At 36.3% G+C, this 26,311-nt stretch overlaps 1 protein-coding gene and 1 long non-coding RNA gene across 8 annotated transcripts in view; one reads left to right on the forward strand and one right to left on the reverse strand.

Annotated features, from left to right (window-relative positions):
* LOC309615933 overlaps positions 1-26,311 on the forward strand; it is a 182,303-nt gene that overhangs the window by 153,362 nt on the left and 2,630 nt on the right. For 2 of the 3 annotated variants that reach the window (XR_014237146.1, XR_014237147.1), the window contains exon 2: positions 25,470-25,590. This is a non-coding gene — a long non-coding RNA (uncharacterized lncRNA). Of the gene's footprint in view, positions 1-20,496; positions 21,594-25,469; positions 25,591-26,311 lie in introns of those variants that run through there. The other variant, XR_014237148.1, reaches the window with a different exon arrangement.
* Positions 1-26,311, reverse strand: part of PCDH9 (protocadherin 9) — a 989,134-nt gene that overhangs the window by 34,634 nt on the left and 928,189 nt on the right. The window lies entirely within an intron of this gene.

Here is a 26,311-nt window from a genome sequence, read left to right on the forward strand (position 1 = left end):
GCAAGTCTTTTGATTCTTATTTTAGCAAAGAAGAAACAGAAAGTCGGAGACATTAATTTGCATGAAATAGCTGAGCTAATAAGTGGCCAAGCCAGGATTCAAATCCAGGGTTGTCTGATTACAAAACATACTTGTGGCCACAGTGGTAGGCAGGATGAAATATTCCCTTACTGTGAAATGTGGTTTGCCCCTACAACCTTTCCTCTTGGCAGTTTTTAATGATCTTTAATAATAAACAAGAGGAACTTGACTCTTCTCTTTGTAATCCAGTAAAACATCAGTAAAAAGTACAAGAGGCTTCTACAGAATTTGAAAGCATGGCTTTTTAATGCCTATATTGTCATTATCAATTAAGGTTTGCTGCAAAAGAGCGATGCAGCAATGACCTGGCCTTTGGCAGAGCACACACTGGAAAATCCTATAAGAATAAATTGTCCAGCTATATCGCCAGCATGCCCTGGGCCGTCCCCTCTAAAATTATGCAATCGTGTGTGGAAATGGGCATAAAGGGGAGCAGAATACAACACCCCAGAATGTGCCACTTTGGCATGGGATGATTTTGAGCTGAAGGTAATCAGAGGCCCAGCAGATTCAGGAAGAGTCTTTTACCTCCTCCTTAACTTCCAAAAAGTATTTAGACAGGGGGGGTCTATACTCGGAAGAGAGTTATTACCAGAGATAACTTTTTATATCAGAAAGACTTATGTACATGACATAGCAAACACTTGTTTATCAAACATTTGCTCTTCTTATCTTCTTGTGAATTGTCTTCCTCCACTTTGAAGCCTCAGACCCCTACTTTCTTTTCCTTAGCTCAGGATGGCATGTAAGCCTCAATTACCTGACTGCGTGGGAGTCTCAGATTTTTATGGAGCTCTGTATGAAATTTGTTTTTCTCCTGTTAATCTGACTTATGTCAATTTAATTATTAGACCAGCCAAAGAACTTAGAGGGGAAGAGGGGAAAAGTTCTCCACCCCTCCCTATAGGCACGTGATAGAAAGAGAACCCTTCCAAATACAAACAGATACGAAAGGCCTGAGCAAAAGAGGTCTATAGGAATTCACTCCCTACTCACAAGAGTGAGAGTACTACTTGAGATCCTATTAACATTATCAATTTAAAGTGTCATTTAAAAAAATATATATAAAACAATTAATTTCTCTATTTCCATACCCCAACCAAAGGCTTCAAGTGGCAGGATGCTTTTTGATTACAAAATCCACAGCACTATACCAGCTAAGAACACATGTTTGGACTGCCCGCTCTAGGCTAAGATTTGGTGCCCAAATGCAAAATTAAAATCTAGGCCTAAAAAAAAAAAAAAAAAAAGAAAAAAATCTAGGCCTGATATGTCACATGTTATTCACTTCAGAGCTGGTCATACTGAGTTAGAAGGATGATATAGCAGTCTGGAAAAAGCAAAAGCTATCTCAATTTTTTAACAATAGTGATCACTGAATAAAAATAGTCTAATCTAAATTAATAAAGTATGGAAAACATGTTAATGTAAAATAGTCTATAGAGTCTTCTAAAAATGCCAAATAACCTTTGAAGAGAACTGATTGGAGAAAAATAGTTTAATGTTCTTGTACTTTCTGTAAGAGGAAAATAAACAAGCTTTGTTATTTGGACACAAGTAGGCTAAAGGTAAATTTTAAAATGGGTATATTTTCTAAGTTGTAAGTGACAAAATGTATGCTGGTAATTTGTGACTCTTCAACATCATTTTTTTTTTATCCTAATGGAATATGTCAGTATAGATTCTATTTTTAAACTATTTTGTGAACCTCAGCCCAGAATATTGTCTCTTGTGTCTCATAAGAATCAGTTTCTAATTCCAAATCCCCTAGATCTCTTAGCAACTAAATATAGGCAGTTTTGATTAAATTATATTATATGCAAACTGTCTAAAAATTAAAAAGTAAAATAAAATGAACAGAAATAATAAGTAATCAAATTCTCTTTTGCAGCTATAGAAGATCCTGTGCAATAAGTAGACATTTTTCTGCTTATAAGATTTTTCCTTAGAGAATATTATTTTCCTTAAAATAAAACTTGAAGGTATTTGAATATTAATCAACATTAAATACCAAATAGAGAGTTTAATTACTATGCATATGAAATCATCATAAGAAAGTAATAATAATAAAGTAACATTTGTTATCTTTTTGCAATATCAAACTTAAAATAAATACTGACAATATGTGGTTTAATTAGGTTCAATAATAATTATGACTTTCCATTCAACTTATATATATTTAGAAACTTAAGATTGCTGTGAAAAATATTTCCTGATATTTGATTTGGTTTCTGGAGAGAGATGTAAACACACAAAAGAAGTAACTATTCTTGGAAAAATTAGGGGATTTCATTAAAGGGCCCAGTATTGATTGGTTAAAAGTTTTCCATTCTGGAAGGCCCTTGGTAACTGAGGTATGAGGCCATTATATTTGGCTTTTAGAATGGTCATATCCCTCTTAAAACAGGTTCTTCCTAAAACTTAAGCTACTTTGTTTTAGAACCATGGAATTCATGGTTCAGTATTTCAAACTGACCCCACAGGATATAAACTCACCTGGGGGTACATATGGAAAGAAGCAAACAAACCAAAACACAGATAAATTGACCTTTAATGTCTGTTAGTAACTTTGATTTCTGAATCTAAGTAAGTCAAGGACTGCACAAGTCACTTAGAGACATTTTAAATGTTCACAAGGCTCTTTTGAGGTTAAACCTTTCTTAACATTCCTTAAGGTTAAGAAAACCGTTAACCATAGCCTGATATATTACAGGCATATACATAACATAACATAACATAACATAACATAATAATATATAATATAATAATAGGTATTACAGTATATATAAATATTCAAAGTAAATAAAAGGAGAGTGGATCTCTAATTTATCTGAGAAACACTTATTTAAAGTAAAAAGCAATTTAATTAAATAAATCTTTAGAATGAACTTGGGAGGGAAATCTGTGCTCTTGATTTTAGAAAATCAATGTACCATTAAGAATATGGCAAAAGAGTTAGATAATGTATATAATGAGGGTGGGTAAAGGGAATGCCCACAATCAGTGAACGATTTTCTCTTCTACATTGGATTCAGATGAACTTGACTCCAGGTAATCTGTATATTCTATGAGTGAGTCTTATGACTTTGGGTAAATTAATTAAGTGGCCAGAATTTTATTTCAGTTTTATAAAGTTTGAGATAGTAATGCCTACCACTGAAAATTGTTGTGAAGTTTGTTAAAACACATAAATAAAATCATGTAACATGGTACACAGAACATAGTAGGTGCCCAATAATATGTTTTACTCTTTCTTTTTCCTTCCTTTTTTGCTTCCCTGACATCTATCTTCCTGTATCACTCAGTTGAAGGACAAAATTAAAACAGTCCTTACTGAATCATATACATGTGAACACATTCTTGACATATTAAAAACATTTTTTAGCATAAACATTATCTAGTATCACTAGTGATTATTAATTTAACATTTTCTGATAATTAATAATCAAAATGAGGTTTTTTACTAACTTTGATATGGTAAGAAATGGATGCACATGCATCAGTGTTATAACCTGGGCATGGTAGGGTCAGTAAATCTATCCCAAAAGTCTTATATTTGGTTTCATATTTATTTAGAATATTTGGTAAACGTAATTAACAGTGTTCTTAAACAGGAGCACACCTTTTTAAAGACATTATACTCACTGAGTGCTTTCTCTCCTTCTCAGTATAATTTGCCATGAAGGATAGGGTGGGTTTCTCTGTGCAGAAATTCTATCTGCCCTCTGGCTAAGTTTGCTTCAGTGGAAATGAGATCCTGACCACTGGGCTGATGAATGTACACATAACTGACTTGTTCAATTCTAATTTAATTCTGGAAATCTATCTCCTTTATGACTTTAATTTTTCTGACATGAAAATATTCTATCTTTTTAGGCTTCCATTGCTTCTGCAGAACAGAAGCATTCTCTTGGTGGAGGAGGAAAAAAGTAGTAAAGAAGCAGCAATAAACAATCTCGCAAAACTAATTTTCACATTGGCAGAAAACCACAAGAACTCCAAATAGCCATAACTTGCAACAGTGGCAGATCCTTGGCAACGTATCATTTGAAATTATTAATGAAAACTTTCACCACAAACATGCACATCTTTTAGTTTCAGGAGACTTGAGCTTCTCACATAGGTAATAGTCTAAAAGTGTTATTAGACCAGAAGAGAGAAAACATAGCTTCCACTCTTAGCATGGCTACAGTTATAACCTTTATCACAGGTGAGCTGAAACAGACCAGTAAGGTATTCCTTTCAATTTTCTATAGTATATAGTAATGAGAACAAAAAGAAGCACAAGAATAATCCTAAGAGAACTCTTTCTACATCTCTTTGCTTATCCCAAGTCTTAGACATGACTTAAGTCCTCTAACTTTATAGTTGCATTAATAATTAGTTGGGTCTTTTTTAATAAGAGAAATATTTCCTTGCCTCTTATGTCGCAAATATTTTGTTGAAAATTTTTGTGATGATATATCTAGGTACTAGACACTTGTTTTTCAACACAAGTATCTGAGATCTTTTGAACAATGTGTATCAAGACAGACTCAGAAACACTTCACTAAAAGAAACAACAAAAAATTCTGAATATTATAGCAACCTGTGGCTTCTTGCAACCACTGCCTTGGTTTTCTTCAACCCTCCATCATATAAAAAATGCTCTTTATTCATTTTTTTTTGTTGCTCTTGGCATATAATTTCATTCTCTTTGAAGCAGACTCCCTCACCACCTCTTAAAAATCTATTGTTCCTTAGGCTCAGTAACCTATTGACATAAACTTCCTCCTTCAGAGTCCCTGTGCAAGGCTACGTGAGGGAATAGATGAGGAGAGAGACACTTTTTTAAACCAAAGCTTATCCATTGTTTTCCTCAATTATTAGAAATTATTAGAATGAGAAACTAGAAATAGAATTTCTATGTAGAAATTAGAAACTCCAGAGTAATTACATATATCCAGTCACTCAAGTAAATAATGTGATGATGCCATATTATTTTCAAATATTTCAAATTAAACTCCTTGTACATGAAACCAAAATTCATTTGGTAAGAATCAGCTAACATTTTAAATGTCCTGAGGATCTTTTCTATTTTGTTCTCAATTAGTTTGATCCTAGCAAATTTTCTCAGCTAGGGGAAATTTAGAATTGGGAAATACGAAAGATGCCGTACTTTTTCTTGAGGGAATAGTTTTCATGGTGATACTTTTCTACTATGTGGTTTGTTTTTCCTGCCCAAACCAACGGGCTTAAAATCTATCTAAATGATATGAAACACCGGCAAGGCTAGATCTAGAGTTTGAATGACAATCAAACAGTTCCTTCCATATTTTAGCTACGCCTGTAGAATGGTAACTTCACAATGACGGCTAAACTTTCCCTTAAAAATATTCTTCAGCAAGGATCTGCCAAATATATACCTTCTCATACCTGTGGAATTTTTGAAAAGAGTTTATTCCTTTAATCTAAACATTTTGCTAAGTTATTTACATAGTTAATTCATTTAATTCTTACATACAAACTCTAGTCCCAGTAACAGCAATATCTGCCCCCCCACACTATACCAAGAGGTTAGTTGACCTATTCAAGGTCACTTGCTACAAGTCACTCACAGGTAAACCAACATTGACTCTTTTCCAAAATCTGAATTACTAGAGAATGTTTTATACTAGGTTTTCTGTATGTATTAATACTAATGTCCTAATATCAAATACTTTTATTTCAAGGGAAATTATTTAAGTTTAACATAGAGACCTTTATCTTGATTACAGTTGTCCTTACATAAGAGCAGATACCAAATCTATATTCTCATAGTAAAATGTAAGTATTTTGAAATGATTAAGAATTAGAGTGCATATTCCAAATAAACTTGTCCCTTTTTCATAGGTGACAATGACTTGCTTAAAAAGAAGATAAAGTTTAAACGATGCTCTGCAAAGTGTGGGCAGGAACTGTAGCTGGAGCACCACCATCAGGGAGGTTGTTAGAAATATTGACTCAGCCCCACCTCAGAGCTCCTGAATCTGCATCTGCATTTCAACAAACCATTGGTGACTCCTGTGCACACTGGAGATTGAAGAACACCGATCTAATTATTGACTCTTTTGATATTTGGCTGCCCAGGTGACCCAAAGAGAAAACAAACATCTTACATCTCTGTGTGTTCTGAGGTACAGGCAGACGTTTGCACTGAGGGGTTTGCTGGAACGACTCCTGCACTAATAGCACAGGACTTTGGTGCAGCGATGGCCATAAATGTCCAGAATGAGGGCATGGTCAGGGCAGAACAGAGGCAGAATGCAGGAGAGTTTGTGGCCCCACTGCACTCCAGGGAATCATAAACATGCACAGCTGAAGTGTGTGTTTACATACTCTCCGCTCACAGCTGCCCAGGTTGCCAGTGTCCACCTTACTCAGATAGAAGTCCCAGTAAAACTGAAAAAGTGAGAAAGGGGACTCTCGTCTCTTCTGCTCTGGGCTGGGTGGGGACAGCAGGCTCATGACTAATGTCTTCATAATTTCCAAGGGAGAAACTGACAGTTTCAAAAAGGCAAGAATTTTTACTAAAACTGTTAACTCTATCTCATTGATATTAAAATTAATCTGAACATAGAGATTTTTAGGTGTCCAAACTCTGGAGGCATCTCCCATGTGGGCTCAGTATCACCTAAGGACATGTTTTGATTTTAAAAGAAGTATCAATTCTGCTTCAAAATTTTAAGCACAAAGACTATTACTATTATATTTTAAACATATTAAAATTAATAAAATTTATAATTTTATTGTAAATTAATAAAACATGACAATTCCCATAAGGTTTCTATTGAAATAGCTAAATGCATTATTTACAGCTATAAAAATGGACAAACATAATAATCATCAAAATAATTAATATTTATAAAGCACTTAGTGTATGCCAAATGTTACATGTGTTAACTTATTCTGCATAACAGGATAGGTACTATTATTATTCTCCCCTTACAGATAAAGAAACCAAGGCACAGAGAGGTTAAGAAACTTGCCTGAGTTCACACAGCTAATAAGTGAGTCAGGATTCAAACCCTTGCAGTCTATCTCCAGAGTCCATTTAATCAAATATTATGCCCTGCTACCTTCTGACTTGTTATGTTTTTGATGATCGGGAATCACTTTTCATTCTCACTCCCCAAATAAGCAAGCAAACAAGCAATAAACAAACAACTCACAACAACTTCACTGGTATATTTAATTGCTGCAGCTGGTAACAAGTATTTAGTCCCATAAATAAAAATAATGGCTAAACTACAGATATTCCCATGAAGGGTAAACTTCAGAAAAAATACCAGAGGACAGGTATATTAATTTTCTATTGCTAAAGTAACAAATTACCCTAAATTAATGGCTTAACTGGTTTGCAAGGCAGAAATAGAGACACAGATGTAGAGAACAAACGTATGGACACCAAGGAGGGCAAGCGGGGGTGGTGGGGTGGTGGTGGGATGAATTGGGTGATTGGGATTGACATATATACACTAATGTGGATAAAATGGATAACTAATACGAACCTGCTGTATTAAAAAAAATAAAATAAAATTCAAAAAGAAAAAGAAAAGAAAAGAAACACATGGAGTACTACAAAAAAATCCACTTATTATCTCATAGTTTCGTAGATCAGAAGTCTGGGTACAGAGTGACTTATCTGGGTCCTTAGGGTCTCACAAAGTCAGACTCGAGGTATTCGCATTCCTTTCTGGAGGTTCTGGTGATGAAAAGGCTTCCAAGCACATTCAGGTTGTTGGCTGACTTCGGTTTCTTGTGGTTGTTGGGTGGAGAGCCCTCCTTCTTTGCTGGCTCTCAGTTGGGAGCCATGCTCAGCAACTTAAGGTCTCCTGGATTCCTCACCCCATTGCCCCCTCCATCTTCAAAGCATCAGCAGTGTATGAGTCCTTCACCCACTTTAAATCTCTCTGATTTCTTCTATCCTATATCTTTTGGCTCCAGCCAGAGAAAATTATCTGCTTTTAAGGGTTTAATGTGATTAGGTTGGGTCCACCGAGATAATCCAGGAAAATCTCCACATTTTAAGATACATAATCAAAATCTGCAAGGTCCTTCTGCCATGTAAAGTGCCGTATTCACAGATTCCAGGGGTTAGGCAGGGACATCTTTGAGAAGGGGGTATTCTTCCTCAAATGCTAGGTTTGGAAGGGGTGAAGGATGGTAGGAGCTCAGACAGCCTGATGGGGAGAACTAAAACTAAACCTGACAATCACCTAATTTTGTTTAACAGAATACTCACCTCTCACACATAATCTTTGCTTTATGTAAATCTTTTTCGCTTTATGCAAGAAAATGCCTTAACTAACTTACCAGATATTCATCAAAAAGGGAATTGTAAAAAAATCATTTGCCCATGTAATTTAAGTAAAAAATCTGATAAAAGTGTCAGTATCCTCATTAGCTTTTGTCCAAAAAAAAAATTATAAACTGGATGAGAAAATAAAATCTTTTAACTCTTAACCTGACAGGGCTTCAAAAGTGTACCACCAAGTGGACTCAGATGTAAGTTTTGCTAGTATAATATAGTGAAGAAATGTGAATCTTAACACAACAAAATGTACCAACTGTGCTACTCAAGTCTCAAAGTAGATAGTGTAATGTGCTTCACTTTGTGTAGAAATGTAGCATCCATTATAGGGGGCAAAATAAATTTTGAAGTCCTGCTCTTAAGCTCTATGATGGCTTTATTTTTATAATGTCTTTATTCTTTGAGATATTACATACTGTCATTACTAACTCTCTAAATACGGCAGGCCTGCTGCTGTGGTTTTTAATGTTTTTTTAACTGTCCCATCTGTAAATAACATGCAGCTTAAACCCAAACAAACACGCACGTTTCTGGAGCAGGAGACTGACACAGGACCGCTGGCACATGAATGGGACACTTTGTCTAACTAACACAAAAATGCAAATGAATTGCAGAGAAAGAAAACTACAGAATTCAAAGGCTTTCTTGATTGCCTTCTTTAAAATGCCAAGAACTTAAGCTGGCCTTTCTTATCTTCCACTACATGCATGTGACACTTTAGGAGGTCTTTCTTATAGTACTATAATTCAGGGATTGTTCCAGCTCTGTGCTCCATGCCTTTTTCCAAAGGGCAGCCTGAGATGTATAATTCGGGTAATGAACAGCTGCATAATTTAAGGGTCGAGCTAGTATAGGGCACTGTTCCTTATTTGTGTTGCTTTAGCAGTTGCCAAGACGTTCCAGGCCTATTTAGGAATACAATTTTTTGACTGCTTTATTTCTCTCCAATGATATATGCTGGGATTTGGTTGTGTTCCAGAAAGTGAATTTTATCAGCAGAAGTACCAGAGCAAGCTTTTCTCTCATTTTACTCCAAAGGGCAACAGCGCTGAGCTATAATGAGGTAATTTTTTTTCCAGCCATGCACACTCTGTATTCTATCAGGCAGGGTTGTTTAAACCTAGTCCTGTCCCTTTCCAAAGCCTGATAGACTCAATCACTGAGCTATCAAAGGCATTTCCACACTACATCCCTCTCACATGAGGCCAATCTCCTGAACGTTGAAAAGGGCCGGGCAGCGAGACCCTTCAAGATGAAGGCTGCATGCTGATTAATCAGTTACTTTTTTATTCCATCTTGGCAAGCATTCCCTGTTTGTAAATAAAAGATTTACCCTGAATTTCCTGTACACTCACAGGCAGAAGGCTGATTTGGACCTTAGTCCAAATCAGGACTGCCTGCTATCCAATCCACAGAGATGTGCTGTAGCCACAGTCATCAATACTCCTTCAGGTGTCTTGAAGCATATCCTGAGTATGAGCTAATCTGAAAACAATTGTCATTTCATATCATAAAGCAGACCTGGCAGACTCAAAATTTTTTTTTTCCATCTTTTACTATAACATTCCCTGTTTGGGGGAAAGATCCTAGTGAGCATTTGCAAAGGCACCAGAGTATAGATCACACAACAATAATTTTGTAAGGGGAAAAGCATCAATAAAACAGAATATCTTTTTCCAAAAAATAAACTAGTGCCCTCTTTCCCTCGTCAGATGGTAAATAGCTAATGGAAAAGGAATGTGACAGACCAGGAGGACTAGGAACTGTCTGCAAACTGGCAGGCTCAGTGATTTGCTGATGACCCAAATTATTTCCAGGCGGTTTGGCACATCCCTATTTGTCACACTTACACGACCAAGCCAAATGCATCCAATTAATAGGGAGTATTTTCCTTTTCTTGAAGTTGGAACAAAACGGCAAGCATTCCTTGATTGCTCTCAAACACTGGCAAACAGCAAGAATTCTAAGCCTCTTGTCATCACCCACCTTGGGGTATCTCCCATGATGAGCGCACAACTATGGAGAGAGTCCTTCTGGACTAGGGAGTTTTGTGCAGACGAAACACGTCTACCACATGCACTGTTGTATGAGCTCCAAGAGCTTAGAAAATGTGGTTGTTGAAATAACCTTTTGCAGTAAAACTCTGGCATTTTCCCTCAGTTTTGAAAGCAAGGTGAAGAGGCTGATTTTGTGAGACACCTTCTGAATCAATACCAGAGGTTGACACTCCTATACAGACCCATCCATCACGATGCAGCAACTATAGCAATGCCTCACTACATGGCCCCTGGGGTCGGTAGGGCAGCTTGAGTTTCTGGAAGGGTACTTATGGAAAGGCAGGAATGTGAGTTTTCTTTCTAAAATCCCTTCCTCAGTGAGACAGAATACCTGAGCTGTGCAGTCCAGAAAGCACTGGCTAGAAGCCCTTGCTTCCAGGCCCAGCTCTGCCCCTACCTGGCTGTGCCAGGGAACCTGTGCTGTCATGGCTCTACACATCCTTAAAATGAGGAATTAATGAAGAGGAATGCAAATGGCACCTCCCAGCCCTAGGAGTCTGTAAATCACAGACAGCCTGAGCAATGTTTGTATTAATTCTAGATGAATGCATAACAGTCAGAAAGGCTCACAACAAAAGCAAGCAAAGGTAGTGAAAATAGAAATGCTAATTCCCCCCAAATAAAGTCATTTCATTGTATTAAATTTAGGATTAAGGGGGTACTTTAACTCTTTCAGGCCTTGAGGGGTTTTGTGTCAAAAGAACAAATCTTTACAACTAACAATGTACTATGTATTACAATTATAAGTTACTGCTGGCTATATAAATTTTATACAATGATATAAAATGTACCTGGCACAGGAAATTTAAGAATGTCTCCAGAGAAAAATATATTAAAGCTCCCATTCAATTGCAGACCGAGTGCATTTTAATGTATTCATGTTTCTGAACATATGTAATACACAAATAGAATGCAATAGTATTTTGCATTTACATCTTGAATTTTAATAGTTTTAGTGAGTCACTCTGTTTAAGATGGAAAAATATCTTTAACAGGTACAATTCCCTTATCATTCAGTGTACTTAAAATGCATAAATTTTGCAGGCCTTAGGCTGTCGTTGAGACAGCAAATTAGAAACCAAAAAGAATGTCAAAATAGGCAAAAATGATTCTACCACTCAGAATGACACCACTCCCCAAAAACTTGACTTCTGAAATTATCTACAAATAAAATTCACCTCATTTTCTTTCTTTCGCCTATGGACTATATTCTTCATCCTAACTGAGACCTATAGTACCTCAGGCACTTTCTATTCTCTGGTTTATTAACTCCTTACTGCCCTCTCTTGCCCTCATGCCCAGCCTCTGCCCCGTGGGCAGCCACTCCAGATGCTCCTGCAAGGATGTTACGAAGCCTGGCTCTGCTAAACCTCAGCTTCACCCTCTTGCTAATTTTCGTCCTGCAAAAGCCTCACTCTCTGCTTTTTTGCTTCTTTCCTGAGCTGCCAGCTATTGCTGGAGTGACTCCGAAACTGGGGTTGACAGGCTCTTCTACAAATCTGTGCTGTTCAACCTCAACCTGACCTCACTGGTGTTCAGCAATCCTTTCATCATTGCGTATGACTCACGGGAGTGTTCAATATGGTTACTTTTCCTCAGGCCTCAGTTTGGGCCTAAACGCCTCATTCTTGGCAAATGACGCCATCTGTTACATAAACGGGACTGCTGAAGCCCTCATTTTCTTTATCTCTTCTCCTTTACACTCATTCCTTTTCTTCCTTAGTCTCTCAGAGAAAGAATCTATCCTCTGCTTTCCCTCTAATCTTTCACTTGTTTTCTTTCACCCTTTTCTCTGTCACCTTCCTAGCATCTTGCTGTCTTATCTGCACACCACTGGATCTTGATCAGTCAATCACCTCCCCTTCCCCGTCACAAAGATACACTTCTGTTCAATTTCCCTGTCTGCAGGCTCCTTCCACTGTCCAAAAGTGCCATAACTAGCCCCCTGTTAAAAACCAAGAAACAAAATCCAACAACAAACAACACTTTCCCCTAACCTTATTGCTGTATCTCTCAAGGGCTTATATGGTTGCAATTTACCTTTGTTTTCACTACCCAGCTCCGCTAATGATTAATATCCTAATGCCTAATAGAGTCCACTTCCATATCACCTTTTAAATCCTTGCAATCAGCACCCTCCCTCTGACTGAAATTATTTTTTCAAGGTCACATTTGACTTCCACGTGAACCAATTACGTTTTATTTCCTGATGACACTGTTCTTTTTCTTCTCTCCAGCGTTTGTGTAACTCATCACACTTGTAAGCTTCCTCTGTCTTCGCACACTGGAACTTTCAGCCTGAGATTTAAACCTCATGCACATGTATGATTCAGACATAAATAGGATGCCAAAAGCAGTGGTGACCAACCATATCTGCCCATCAGATCTATTAGAAAAACAGATTCCCGAGTTCACACGAGACCTCCTAAATCAGAAACTGCAGTGGTGCAGCGATTCTAAAGTACTGAGAGTTTGTCAAGCATGGATCCAGAGACCTACTGGGATGAGGTTCACCACATGAGGAAAACACCCCATCGTACAAGGTAACCAGCAGGCAATGTTGGCTGGAAGAAGGACGCTGGCACATATTAGGTTCTCAATAAATATTTGCATAAAAAATGAACTTATTAAAGCCTGCCTTGGTTGTTGGAAGAAAGGAATGATTAAGAGTATAATCCTGTGTTTTTCCCTCTTTTTGTCCTCTGCTCAGTTGCTGTTATCTCAGGGATGACAAGTCATTGCTGTTAGATATTTGAGCCCCAAAGCAGAAATGCTTGTGATCAACACAGAGCAGCAAAGAGTGGGTTTTCTCCTTTGAATCGTAGTGTGACATTGTGCTTTGGAGGAGACAGAAAATGCGTCATGGTTTTGGTAAGTCCAGAACTATTTGCACAGCAGCACTGCCCGCAGCCCTGGCAGGGCTCCTAGCATCCACTGTGCCAGGGGAACCAAGTGCCAACATCTTCTACAGCAGCTGATGAGGGCACAAGTGGCTTTAGAGCAATAGGAGAGAACATTACCTATAGCAGTCCCCAACAGCAGTCGTGCTACCTTTACCTGACAGTGAGTGGTGTAAACTTTGCCAACTGTATAAACAGAGGAGGGCTGAAGAAAATATCAGATACCAGTTACAAGCTGAGAGAGTGGAGGCCACAGAGGCTGCACATCTTACAATGTTGGAAGGGTTAATGCTAGGGAACCACTGATTCTTACTACTGACCTGATTATATTTTCAGCCACTGATTTGTGTAGTCAAAATAAATAAATCCTTGACTTCAAAAAATATTATACAGTCCCGGTTCTGTTCATATTGTTCCTCCTGCCCCTCCCCCTTTGTAAATATTTTCTATCCTACCCTTAAATGTTAGGTATTCCCTAGATACTTCCATTGGTCACTTCAAACTCTACACGATCATTGGTATTACCCAATTCCAAAACTCCAGCATAATCTCTATTCATATGATACTCAGCCTATAACTTCCAGTCCGGATCTAGCTCTGACCTCCAGATTCACACTTCAAGTCAAATATATCTGATTTCATGTCTCACCCAGGCCATGAATTCAACTTTCTAAAGTAAATTCATTAGCTTCTGCCCCAAACCTCTTCTTTCTGACTCCCAATGCATATTAAAAGTAATATTATTTTCCATTCATAGAGGCTTGACATCTTCAATTAATTTCATCCATTTACACACAGCTTTGGACACAGTTGATCACTTCCCCTTTCTTGAAATACTGTGTTTTTCTCCATTTGGCTCTGAGAAAACACCCTCTTGGAGTTCTTCTCTGACATCACTGCCCACTTCCTCTCCAATTGCTTTGTTACAGCTAGTAAGCATTGAAGCATCACAAGGCACAGTCCTTAGCCCTCAGACCTCTTCTCTTCTCTACATTCATTGCAGTTGGAACTGCATCTAGTCTCAATATTCCCTTGTCTCACTCTCAGTAAAGGAAAAATCAATTCTCCTGGTGTCTCAACACAAAAATCTTGTAGTTATTTCATATGACTATCTTTTACTCCACCCTATTTTCAATGCATAATCATATTCTGTGGATCTTTTTAAGAAATCCAAAGTCTGACACTTCTCATCACTCCTAGCACCCTTGCCAAATTGCTGTTACTTCCTGCCTAGATTATTGCAGTAACCTCCTAACAGGTCTCCATGCCTCTTGTTTTCTATGTCTATTTTTCAAACAGAACCAGAGTGAATCTCTCAATATTTATCTCAGATTATGTCATTCTTCCCTTCACAACTTTCTATAACTTTCATCTCATTTTAATCACTGGGTCATTGAGAATGTCTATGTTACTTGATAGCTTTAGGAATAGATAATATTATAGACCAAAATGCTGTTTGCCTTCTTACCAAACTTCATGGATAGTCTTTTCTCATTTACATTGTTCCAAATAATACAAGACCAACTGTACATACCCAAGAAGATGGACTGTGTGACCCATAGGATAAATATTATAATATTAATAATGATAGAAATTAATAATAACTATATCAGCAGTAACCATTTATGAAGAACTTATTCCAAGCCAGATACAACACTAAACACTTCACATGTATTTCCTCATTTAATTCCCTCTGCAACCCCATAATTTAGTCATTAAAATTATCCTTCTTTGGAAGGATAGCCAAGTTTTGGCAGATAAGCCCAGCCTGGCCAGGTGTATCTGGGACAAGTTCATTTAATGAGTGCTAGAAGATAATGGGATTATGACAGGAGCTAATAATGGAAAAGTAACTTGACCCACTTTAGATCTTTATATCAGGAGTCTTCTACCACTAACAATACCAAAAACTACCAGTCATGAGGTTATTTCTTTCCTTTCTAAGAAACTGGTTGTTCATTATACATCTAGAGCAAGGAATGGGTAAAAGGAGAAAAATGCATGTTTGATTTATAGTGATCTTAAAGGAAAAACACAATGTTTTCTTTAATTGGGTCAATATTTAGGAAATAATGGAAAATAGGAACAGCATTCCAAACTCTCAAGTATTTTTTAGTTCCTCTTAGGTACCAAGCACTGAGCTAAACTAGTTCATATTACCTCATTTAATCCTCACAATAACCATGCAGAGTATTATTATCCAGATGTTACACATGAAGAAACTACATTTTAAAGAGATTAATTCACATGCCTAGGATCATAAAGCACAAAATTAACTGAATCAATATTCCAAGCTATATCTTCTCAGTGTTGGTCCATTGAAACTCCTCACTATAACAAAATGAAAAACAAAGTGGCTTCACCTTATACATTCTTTTCTTCTATTGCATTCTTTCCCTCATTCTCAAAAGAGCTTCCTAACTTGAATCAGAAATTAATAGATGTTCCAATCAAAGATACCTCTTTTGTCCCTTTGTAAATCATCTTATCCAGAGGTTTATTTGACATTCTCCATGCCTGTGTCTGTCCTTACTCTTTTTTATACCCTATATAACAGTATTAGTACACTCAACAAAATGCTACTGCTGCCATAACAAAATACTATTGGGTGGCTTAAATAACAGAAATTTATTTCTCAGTTATGGAGGCTGAGAAGTCCAAGATCAAGATGCCAGCAAGGTAGGTCTCATTCTGAAGCCTCTTCTTGTGTCTTGTGGGCAGTTGCCACTTTGCTGTGTGCGCACAAGACCTCATTTATTTGCTCCTACGAAGAGAGCAAGCTCTCCGGTGTCTCTTCTTATAAGGACACTAATCTTACCAATCAGTACCCCATGCTTATGCCCTCAAACCTTAATTACTTCTTTAGAGGACCCATCCCCAAATACAGCCACACAGGGGGTGAGGGCTTCACATGTGAATTTTGGAGGGACACAAATATTCAGTCCGTAACAACAATCCATCTTTTCATTGGTTCTGTATGACGTGTTTTAAAACCAATAGCTGAAATTGTTTCCAGGAGATTACAACTCCAATGTAAAACTGCTAGTTGACACTGATTATCATAAACATCTGGCAACTTACAGGTAGATCACAATGCTATGGAACACTTAAATGGATTCTCCCATTTTGTTCTGTCCATTAAATGATAACCATGACCTAATGCATAGTCACGATCAATACAAATGTACATAGTGGCTATAAAATAGCCTCTCTAACTAGAGAGGGTAATCCTGTATTCTACAGATTTGAAGAGCCAATCAATTAAATGCAAGATAAGATCAAATACTATTGATTCAAGATTCAATAAAATCCCTTCCTTTACCTTTCTCTCTTTTGATTTTTCTTGTGATCTAAGTATGGTTCCCTTAAAATACATTTTTACGATAGCTGCACTTACATACTGGTAGAAAGCAAGTTGTTCTCAAAAAACATAATGATTCACTGGCTCTGAAATCAATAGTGTTATAAAACCTTGAAGACATGAAAAGGTTGAAAAATAAAAATATTAATACCTCAACTTCTAGAGCATACTTAAGAAGTAGAATTTTAAGAGATGCCCATTGCTGGCGGGAGTTCATACATCTATTTAGAGAAACGATTTCCTACAGTGTATCTGTGAATGTTGAAAAAAAAAAAAATAAGGATAACGTTAATGATGTGTTTAAGTATCACTCTTCATTCACACACTGATTTTTGACACAATTTCAGATTATTTCTTGAAAGTTCTCTCAGTGCTCACAAGGCAAGTTTTTAAATGTATATTTTACTATTTATTCTGTACCACTTTTGGTTTTACTGACACCTTCTTTTTATCTATACAACCGATAAGGTTTCTAGATTTTTACCTCATAGTCTAAAGTCAATTACTTAATATAATGCTTTTTTAATCTCTGTAGATACATTTAAAAATGTCTTTTGTATGTAAAACTGCATTTCAGGGCTCTGTCTTCATTTGAGTCTCAGATACTTAAGTACATTCCTCTATCTGGGAAAGAACTATTTGCTGCTGCATTTTTATCTGTCTCCAGGAACTAGTAAATAGAGAATTGTAAATATCGCATACTTGGAAAAATTCCACTTGGCACAAATCAGTCACAAGGTGGCTGAATATTGTGAATGGAAACAACTGGCAAGAAGGGAAATTCTTTTGTTAAAAGACAGCCGCACATAAGTGCTCCACAGTAACATGAAAACAACAATTTGCTTTTGAGGAGCTTTGATAATACTTTAGTGGAAACAATATGATTTCCCTTTTTACTCGTTTTCTTTTTTCATAACCACATGCATTTTGAACTTGGTTTATCACAAGCATTTTGAGATGTGATAACCAAACCTTGGTTTGAGAGGGTTTTCTTTCCCTTTTTTTTTTTTTTTTTGGTTTTCACTTTTTCCAAAGTAAAGCTGGAAAATATAAGATTAAACATTAGGTTCAGGGGCTTCCCTGGTGGCACAGAGGTTAAGAACCCGCCTGCCAATGTAAGTGCCACGGGTTTGAGCCCTGGTCCGGGAAGATCCCACGTGTCATGGAGCAGCTAAGCCCGTACGCCACGACAGCTGAGTCTGCGCTCTGGAGCTTGCGAGCCACAACTATTGAGCCTGTGTGCAACAACTACTGAAGCCCGAGCACCTGGAGTCCATGATCCGCAATGGGAGAAGCCACCGCAATGAGAAGCCCGTGCACCGCAACGAAGAGTAGCCCCCGCTCACCGCAACTAGAGAAAGCCCGCGCACAGCAACGGAGACCCAATAGACCCAGTGCAACTAAAAATAAATAATAATTAATTAATTTTAAAAAGAATGTATTAAAAAAAATTAAAAACAAAAAAAAAACCCATTAGGTTCCCTCTGATTTTCCAGGAGATCTACTCTGTAGTTGGAAGTCTCTTTGACATATTTTAAAAAAGAGAGACATTCTTTAATTGTTTCAAAAAGGCATAAATAAAATATGCAGGTACATATTTAACACCACAGCAACTCACTAAAGATACTCTAATGTGGTCATCTCTTTCTTTTAAGATGAAGGTGAGTTGTCTTCTGTTTCTTTGTTGTGTTTTGTTTATAAGGAGAAAAAGTTATATGTCTATAAGATCTTGAGAGTGGTATTTTTAAAATCTAATTTCGGGTCTTCCCTGGTGAGGCAGTGGTTGAGTATCCGCCTGCCAATGCAGGAGACACGGGTTCGAGCCCTGGTCTGGGAAGATCCCACATGCCGCGGAGCAACTAGGCCCGTGAACCACAATTACTGAGCCTGCGCGTCTGGAGCCTGTGCTCCGCAACAAGAGAGGCCACGATAATGAGAGGCCCGTGCACCGCGATGAAGAGTGGCCCCCACTTGCCGCAACTAGAGAAAGCCCTCGCACAGAAATGAAGACCCAACACAGCCATAAATAAATAAATAAATAAATCCAAAAGTTAAAAAAAAAAAATCTAATTTCTTCTATCAGTTGCAAAGCTCCTTCTTAGAAAAAAATATATCGACACATCTTTTTAATGTAATGAAGTCATAGTAGAAATGGAAAAAGTGTAGAATGGAAAAGAGCTGCAGTGGCTGAAAAAAATGGATTTTCAGGAAATAACGCTTATAAAACAAGATCAAGAATGCAAAGGCTTTCACTTCAACAGAGATAATGTAGCTGTGTAATAAAAATGCCCCTTCCTCTTTCTCTCACCACTAGGGCCCACTGCTCCCATCTCTGCATTTCTATAGCATTTAAGGAATTTTCATATAAACTTGCCTCATTCAATTTTTTTCCTGGACATACAGGACAGAATTTATTAGCACTGTACTGATAAGGGATTAGTTCACTACATGCCTTGACTCATGCTGTTCAAACCTTAATATGCATACAAATTGCTATAATGTCTATTCTGATGCAGTAAGTCTGGGGTGGGGCCTGAGAGTCTGCATTTCTAACAAGGTCTTGGATGTATCAGTGCTGTGGGTCCATTGACCACACTGGAGTGACAAGGCTAGAGCACAACCTGAAGTCTTGACATTTTCACAATTCAGTCCATCAGCACGTGCACAGATGTGTCATTGCTTGACTGTGCATGGTGGTTTCCCACCTGAGTAGCAACCCAAGCCAAGTAATCCACCAGTTGGATGAGGAAGCACATGCAATCAGTCATCCTTATTCATGGATTTTGAATTTGCAAATTTGCCTATTGTAACCACAGAGTTACACAAAATTTCTCTGTAACCACAAACATCAATGACCACACTTTTTCAGTCCATCATGGACATGTTCATGCACAGAGCAAAAGAAAATCTGAGTTGCCTGATGTCCACGTTCATAGGGTAAATTTCTGCCTTCTTGTTTCTGCTCTTATACTGTTAAAAAGTGTCCTTTTCAAGGTCTACTTACTGCCACGTTTTGGGCAACATTTTTGTGCTTTTTGTTGGTGACTTCACTTGTTTAAAATGACCCCAAGCATAGGGCTGAAGTCCTGTCTAGTGTTCTTAAGAGGAAGAGCTGTGATGTGCCTTTTGGAAAAGTGCATGTGTTAGATAAGATTTGCTCAGGCATGAGTTATGGCGCTGTTGGCCATGAGTTCAATGTTCATGAATCAACAATATATATTAAAAATGTGTCTTTAAACAGAAGCACACATAAAACAAGATTATGTATTGATTGTCTGAAGAAAATATTGTGACCAGATGCTCATAGGAACCTAACCCTATATTTCCCCAAGGAACAATGATTCAGTGTTGGCTAATTCAGTGTTCATGGAGACTTTATAGAACAAAAGTACTGCAAATTACAAGAACTGACTATGCCTTCTAAACTATTCTCAGGAGAAAACTTCATTGGAACTATAGACTCCAAATTGAAGTCCCCTCTAAGAATATTCATTTTTGGGTGTCCACACCAACTGACTTTCAAATCAGATATTTTCAAACTATTTTTAGGCAGTAAAAACAGTTTATTAAGTGAAAAATTGTATAGAAACCAACAAATATTACAGGCAAGATGAAATTGTATTAGAATCAGTGAATCCTACGCTCTACAAACTAAAATATTTGCTAATAAAAACCAGTTAGTCAAAACAGAAGTTACAGTATTGGAGGGCTCCAATATATTAATGATTTGAAAATACAATATGTTTAAATGGTTATTTTAAAAATTACATCCTTAATACCATACAAACCATACAGCCTTAAAACCATAAAAAACATTTCAAACTGAAATTAAACTTTTACAGAATCCCTGAAGTACCTTCACAGAAGTCTTGCATTTTAAAGGTTAGCTTGAAAACCACTCTTCTCTTTAGACATTTGACAAAGTCATCAATTTCTATAATATACTTCCTCTTTCAATTCCTGTCCTTGAGAAACCAAAATCTTTTTTTTTTTTCAAATCTCTTCTACATGCCCCTCATACAGGTTCATATTTCTTGTTCTACAATTATCATAGCCTGTGCTTGTCTTTCTCAGCAATATTTTCTTTTTTTTTTTTTTTTTTTTGGTCAGTCTTTTTGTTTCTCCTTACCTCACCCCCACAAAAATGAAGACATTTAAAAGTCTTCGCTGTATCAAAAACACTAACGTAACTTCTTCACTAAAGGCAAGTAAGACAAAGTGAAAAAGCAAAGATGTGTCAGGACCATGATGGCAATTGTATTGGGTCCAGTTAGAGTAAATTAAAGACTATTCCTTAAAAGCAAAAAGTCACCCTAGAGTGATAGCCAAAACACCTACCCACTGAACAAATATATGCTAAAACACCTACTAAGTGAGATAAAGCTCTCTGAATGAGTTAAATAGCTTATTTGATCCTCACAACATTCCTATGATGACAGGACTATAATATGAGGAGACATGCATAATGCTAGGGTAATTTGCTCAAGGCCAAAAAGTCAGTACATGGCACAGCTGGAAAGCAAGCCTGGCATGTACTCCAAGGTGTACTTTTCCACTCCTCTGTCCCAGTGTGCAGGAAAAAAATAATTAGAGTGATAAGTAAGGTCTATTCCCTTCCACAACAGAACTTGCAGCTTCTCAAAAGAGAGAAAAGGAGCACAAAGTATGATAAAACAAAACATGATCAGGATTTCAGATGAATTAAGAAAGATAAATAAATTCAGAAGACTCATTCAAACTGTTATAAAGAAGATTGCAGCAAGATGGGCTTTGGTGAATGGGCAAGATTCCAACATGTAAAGAAAGAGAAATGTGACTATAGCAGTTCTATCAAGAGGAGTGGAGAAACATACAACAAAAAGGTAAATGGTTTGAATGAGGACACTGGTGAAATCAGATTTTCTTTTCATTTTTGTTTTTTCTTGAATAAATTTGACTTGTAACATCCAGTAAGTTTAAGGTGTACAGCCTATTACTTTGGTATATTTATATGTTGTAATATGATTGCTTGTAGCAATATTTATCACATTACATAATTATAGTACAATGTTACTGTCTATATTCATTGTACTGTGCATTGGATCTCTATGGCTCATTTACTAGTACTTACAAGTTTGTATCCTTAAACACCATCACTCTTCCCTGATCCCCATCCACCGGTAACCACCATTTTATTCTCTGTTTTATACAGGGTTAACTTTTTCTTTTTTTATGAAATCAGATTATCTGGATCGGAGGATTTCTTCAGGGCAATGTTAGGGAAATAAACCTGGAAAGGCTCGTTGTTAGGAAAACTGAACCGTTTCTAGTTGAAGGCAAGGGGTACATTGTCTAATCTAATGGAGATTAGCCACAGATGCCAAAATAAATGAAACAATGTATCAGTTGAGTAGTTTAAACAGCAGTCTCTCAAATCCCTTATAGCCACCCTCAGACTCTTCATGGAGGAAGGTAAATCATAAACATAGGTGCATATTTGACAGCACATGTTAAAACTCCCAGTTGCTAAATTGCAGGCAAAGATTCAACCCCATGAGATTACTTTCTCTCGGATGTCTATTCCTTACACTGTAAGACCACAAAGAAATCAAGAATAAAAATTATCTTGTGATCAATGTTTATTACATCACTGAGCTATACTTTGATTAAAACTCATTTGTATGCTCTCACAACAATTTCTCTATGAATGAAAAGATGAAATTTAGATAACTATAAACCACTTCTGCATTCCACATTCACCTTTGAATATTAGCACAAATGCCCTTCAAATGTAATCTATATCATATACTTTTAGGTTATTTCCTGATATCATTCAGTAAGTTTATCAATGCAGAAAACTCACAAGATTTTAAATTTTATATTCATAGCAAATGGAAAAAAATATTTGTATAACTAGCATAAAATATTCATCCGTGATATACTCTGAGTAATGTAATATGAGTTGTAATTCTAATTAAAATTAAAATTTGATACTATGTTAGCAATATAATTAAATTGCTTACCAATGTTGAGTTTAGGTTGATGATTATATAATGATAATACTCTGATATAATTTCATCATTTCCCTAATACAGTGTGAAGTAATTATTAAAAAATTAATTATTTTAATTGAAACAGAACTACTAATTAAAGGAAAATATTGGTATTATCAGATGTTAATAGCATGGTCATTTTTATGTCAGGATGGAACCTTTGGTAGGATTTTAATTATTTCCTGAATTTTTATTACCCTTTCTTTAGAAATAAAGTATTTAAGATATTAGAAAGAATTTATCAGATTTTATATAGCTATTGTTACCTAGAAATAAGAATATACATAATATATACACATATTATGCTTTTTATGTATATAAATATATATGTATACGCATGTACTTTTCACAGTTTGCATGGTGGAAAAAGATCCTGCATAAATTCAAAATTGATTTTAAAAGTAGTTAAATTCACTTTTCTATACTGGACAATTAGAAACTCTCATTTAAAAATATTAATCAATATATATGGAAAACTTTTTTTCATGATGCACACTGATGTTTATGAATGTTGATTTGGATTGAATTTATTCTTTTATAAACTATTACAAAACTATTGGCAACTGGATTTCAACATTAGTATAAAACTTGATTATGAAAGAGAATAAGAGAGCAAATCTGTCTCTTCTACACAAAACAAGTGTATTGGTACAATATGGGCTACTTCCATCTTCAATCTAACCATTAGTTCATTAATATGTTTGTTTGACTATGCTATTTTTCATATGAGGACAAATGACCTCTCCGAAGATGATTTATAATTAAAAGTCCCTAAAATGTTAACATACAAAATGTCACATTCATTTTCAGGGCTTCTTTTTGGCTACTTTCAAGTATAATCAAGCCTGAGGGATATCAAAGGAGTAAAACAAAACATCTAAAGGAACACGGTTGACATTGAGTGATATAATTTCACAGCTTCATCATAAATTTGACTACATTTTGATGCCTAAAATTTTAATTCAGTACCTAAAAGCCCAAGAAAAACATTACATTCCTTATTATATCAGTTATCCTCTGAAAGACATCTGAGCCATCCTGAAGGTTTCTTAGTTTGAAAGAATGTCAACATTGCACAAAGGCTGTTCATATTCTTCATTAGCTATAACATAGTTAAAATGTAGCACCTGCAATAAATCAAAGTATTGGAAGATTGCATTAAAACTTATGACAGTTACAGAGTTTGGTGAGTGTTGGTTGTTTTTTCCTCCCAGTATTCTAGGGTCATCATTCATAATAGTGAAAAGTATAACATAAAGAGGAAAAAAATTCAGACGTTTCCTAAAAATAAAATAGAAAGCCCTCAGGAGCCCTTTCAGAACAACAATAAAAAGTATTGCTAGCTGTAAAATTTGTAAGCAGTTTCCATCCTGTCGGCACAGGAACAATGAAGATGAATTACATTCTAGGAGAAACATTGGAGGCTGTCTGGAAACAGTGGCAAATCTACTACAGGGAGGACAAAGCACAACTATTTCTTCTGTGTCTTAAGTTGAAGGTGTCAGAACAGGAAGGTACGAATTAAATTGTAACAAAGGACCATGTTTAGAAATTTTCTCCTTAACCATTCAATTCACTCATTTGGCCACTGTTTGGACTACTCAGTTTTCAGAATCTCTGTATTACTTCTGAGCTCATAAAGACCAGTGCATAATCATATGTGCTAAAGGTCTAAGTATATACACTTTTATACACAGTAGAGGAATATGAGTTAGGGTGATGGCAGTTATTTATATCTCTTTCAAATATCTTTAGGTGTGATGGAGAACAAGTTTGAGGTTTGTTTGGCTAGCTGGAAGCAAAGGTGCTTTTGTCTCAGGTGAAAGAACATTTGATCTGCTTGGGACATGTTGGCAGCTGGTAGGAAATGTTGGGGAGGACCTCACAGAGCCCTGCAGAACAGACCTACTACTTAGTAACTCATCTGCACAAGAACTAAGAGACCTGTTTTGCATATGTCCTTGTTTGATGCCCTGGATATTAGTGTCAGAGCTGAAAAGACATGCTGCTAAAATGTGGATAGGGGTTGTTTTGAAAAAGCTGATGCCCACCTTGATGGCAGGTTGTAAGTTTAATAACAAACTTTCCACATCCTAAACCAAGGTCAGCATATGCAAAATGAAACTCACACCACAGCAGAAACAGGGAGAGTGTTTATTAAACCTTAACTGTGATTCTCAAAGGATGTTTAGGTGTGCAATATGCCTACCTTCTACTAAAACAGCTTGACTTTTAAATTTAAAACTCAGAGGTTTTCTTCCTTATGTGTTTATGAATGTTAATTAAAAGAGACATTGGATAGTTTGAGCAACTATTTAGAGTCTTTCGGTGACAGTATTTGAAAGTTGCTTTCCTTTTATGCTGGTATTCAAATTTTCTACCTATAGTAATGAATGTGGCTTGAGTTAATTGTACATTAAAAATTGAAAGTAATATTAGGTTCTCTGAAAATCACTGAAAATTGCCATAGTACATGTTACAGAGTTTCAGTGATTGATTGCATTAAAGCAGTAGTGGAATTCAAGGTGAATTGAAATAAATGTTAAATGAAGGTACTTTTTAGCCTCATCAATACCTTTCTAATACATCAATTTTTTTTGAGCTGGAAGGACAACTAATGGTAACCAAATCTCAAGCAATTATCCAGCAGTAGATATGCTATCTGTTTGAGTACCTAATAATCTCTTAAACCTTTGTTTTTCACAGCTGAGCTAATTTTTGATGGAACAATATTGAGGACAATAGGTCACTGAGAGCAAATGAAGTGGGGCCACCACTGTGTTTCCTCAAGTGTTCTCCCATAGCCTTGCATTGGATGGCTGATGAGGTAATCTGCATAATAACATGGCCCTAGTGTGTTTCTATTAAGTCAATGGGGCATTGACTATCTACAAAAGCACCACTGGCATCTATTAAGTGGACTGGATCCACAGACCCACAACGACTTTACTCATCCGACAGGAAGAGTTGTGCACTAATCTCATAATTATACCCCTTTCCTCCTGTACTCAGTTCACATTTTGTCTGTTGGCAGTAAAATAAGTATCAGTCCAAATATCAATATAATCCTAATTAAATAAGTTAAAATGCACGGCTCATAATTTGTGTATGTATGCTGTGTGGACTAAATGTGTATAAATAATTATTAATTCAAATTAAAGAATTTTGATGGAAATGTATCTAAAACAATACAGAATAGTATTCATTTGGAGCTAGAAATAGGTAAAAATGTGATGTAATTAGGTAGTAATAAATACATTAGTTTTTCCTGTCATTAGTTTTTCTTGTTGAAACAGTATTCTAGGATGTCATGCATTTGATATCTCCAGTGTCAGGAAAATCATAGTAAAGATGAGATTTCAAAAATTGAGTTCTCACAATAATTTTAAAGCAAGAAAGGAGTAAAACACAAATATCTACTACATAAATTCAATTTATTTTATCTATTGATCACCAGGATATACAGTTTAAGGTAGAATAAGGTTTGATCTATCAATAGCTCAAAGTAATGAATTTTTTAAAGGTATATGCTATAGGACGAGTGCACT

The sequence above is a fragment of the Balaenoptera borealis genome (assembly GCF_965194805.1).
Source record: "Balaenoptera borealis genome assembly, chromosome: 18".
Taxonomy (NCBI): domain Eukaryota; kingdom Metazoa; phylum Chordata; class Mammalia; order Artiodactyla; family Balaenopteridae; genus Balaenoptera; species Balaenoptera borealis.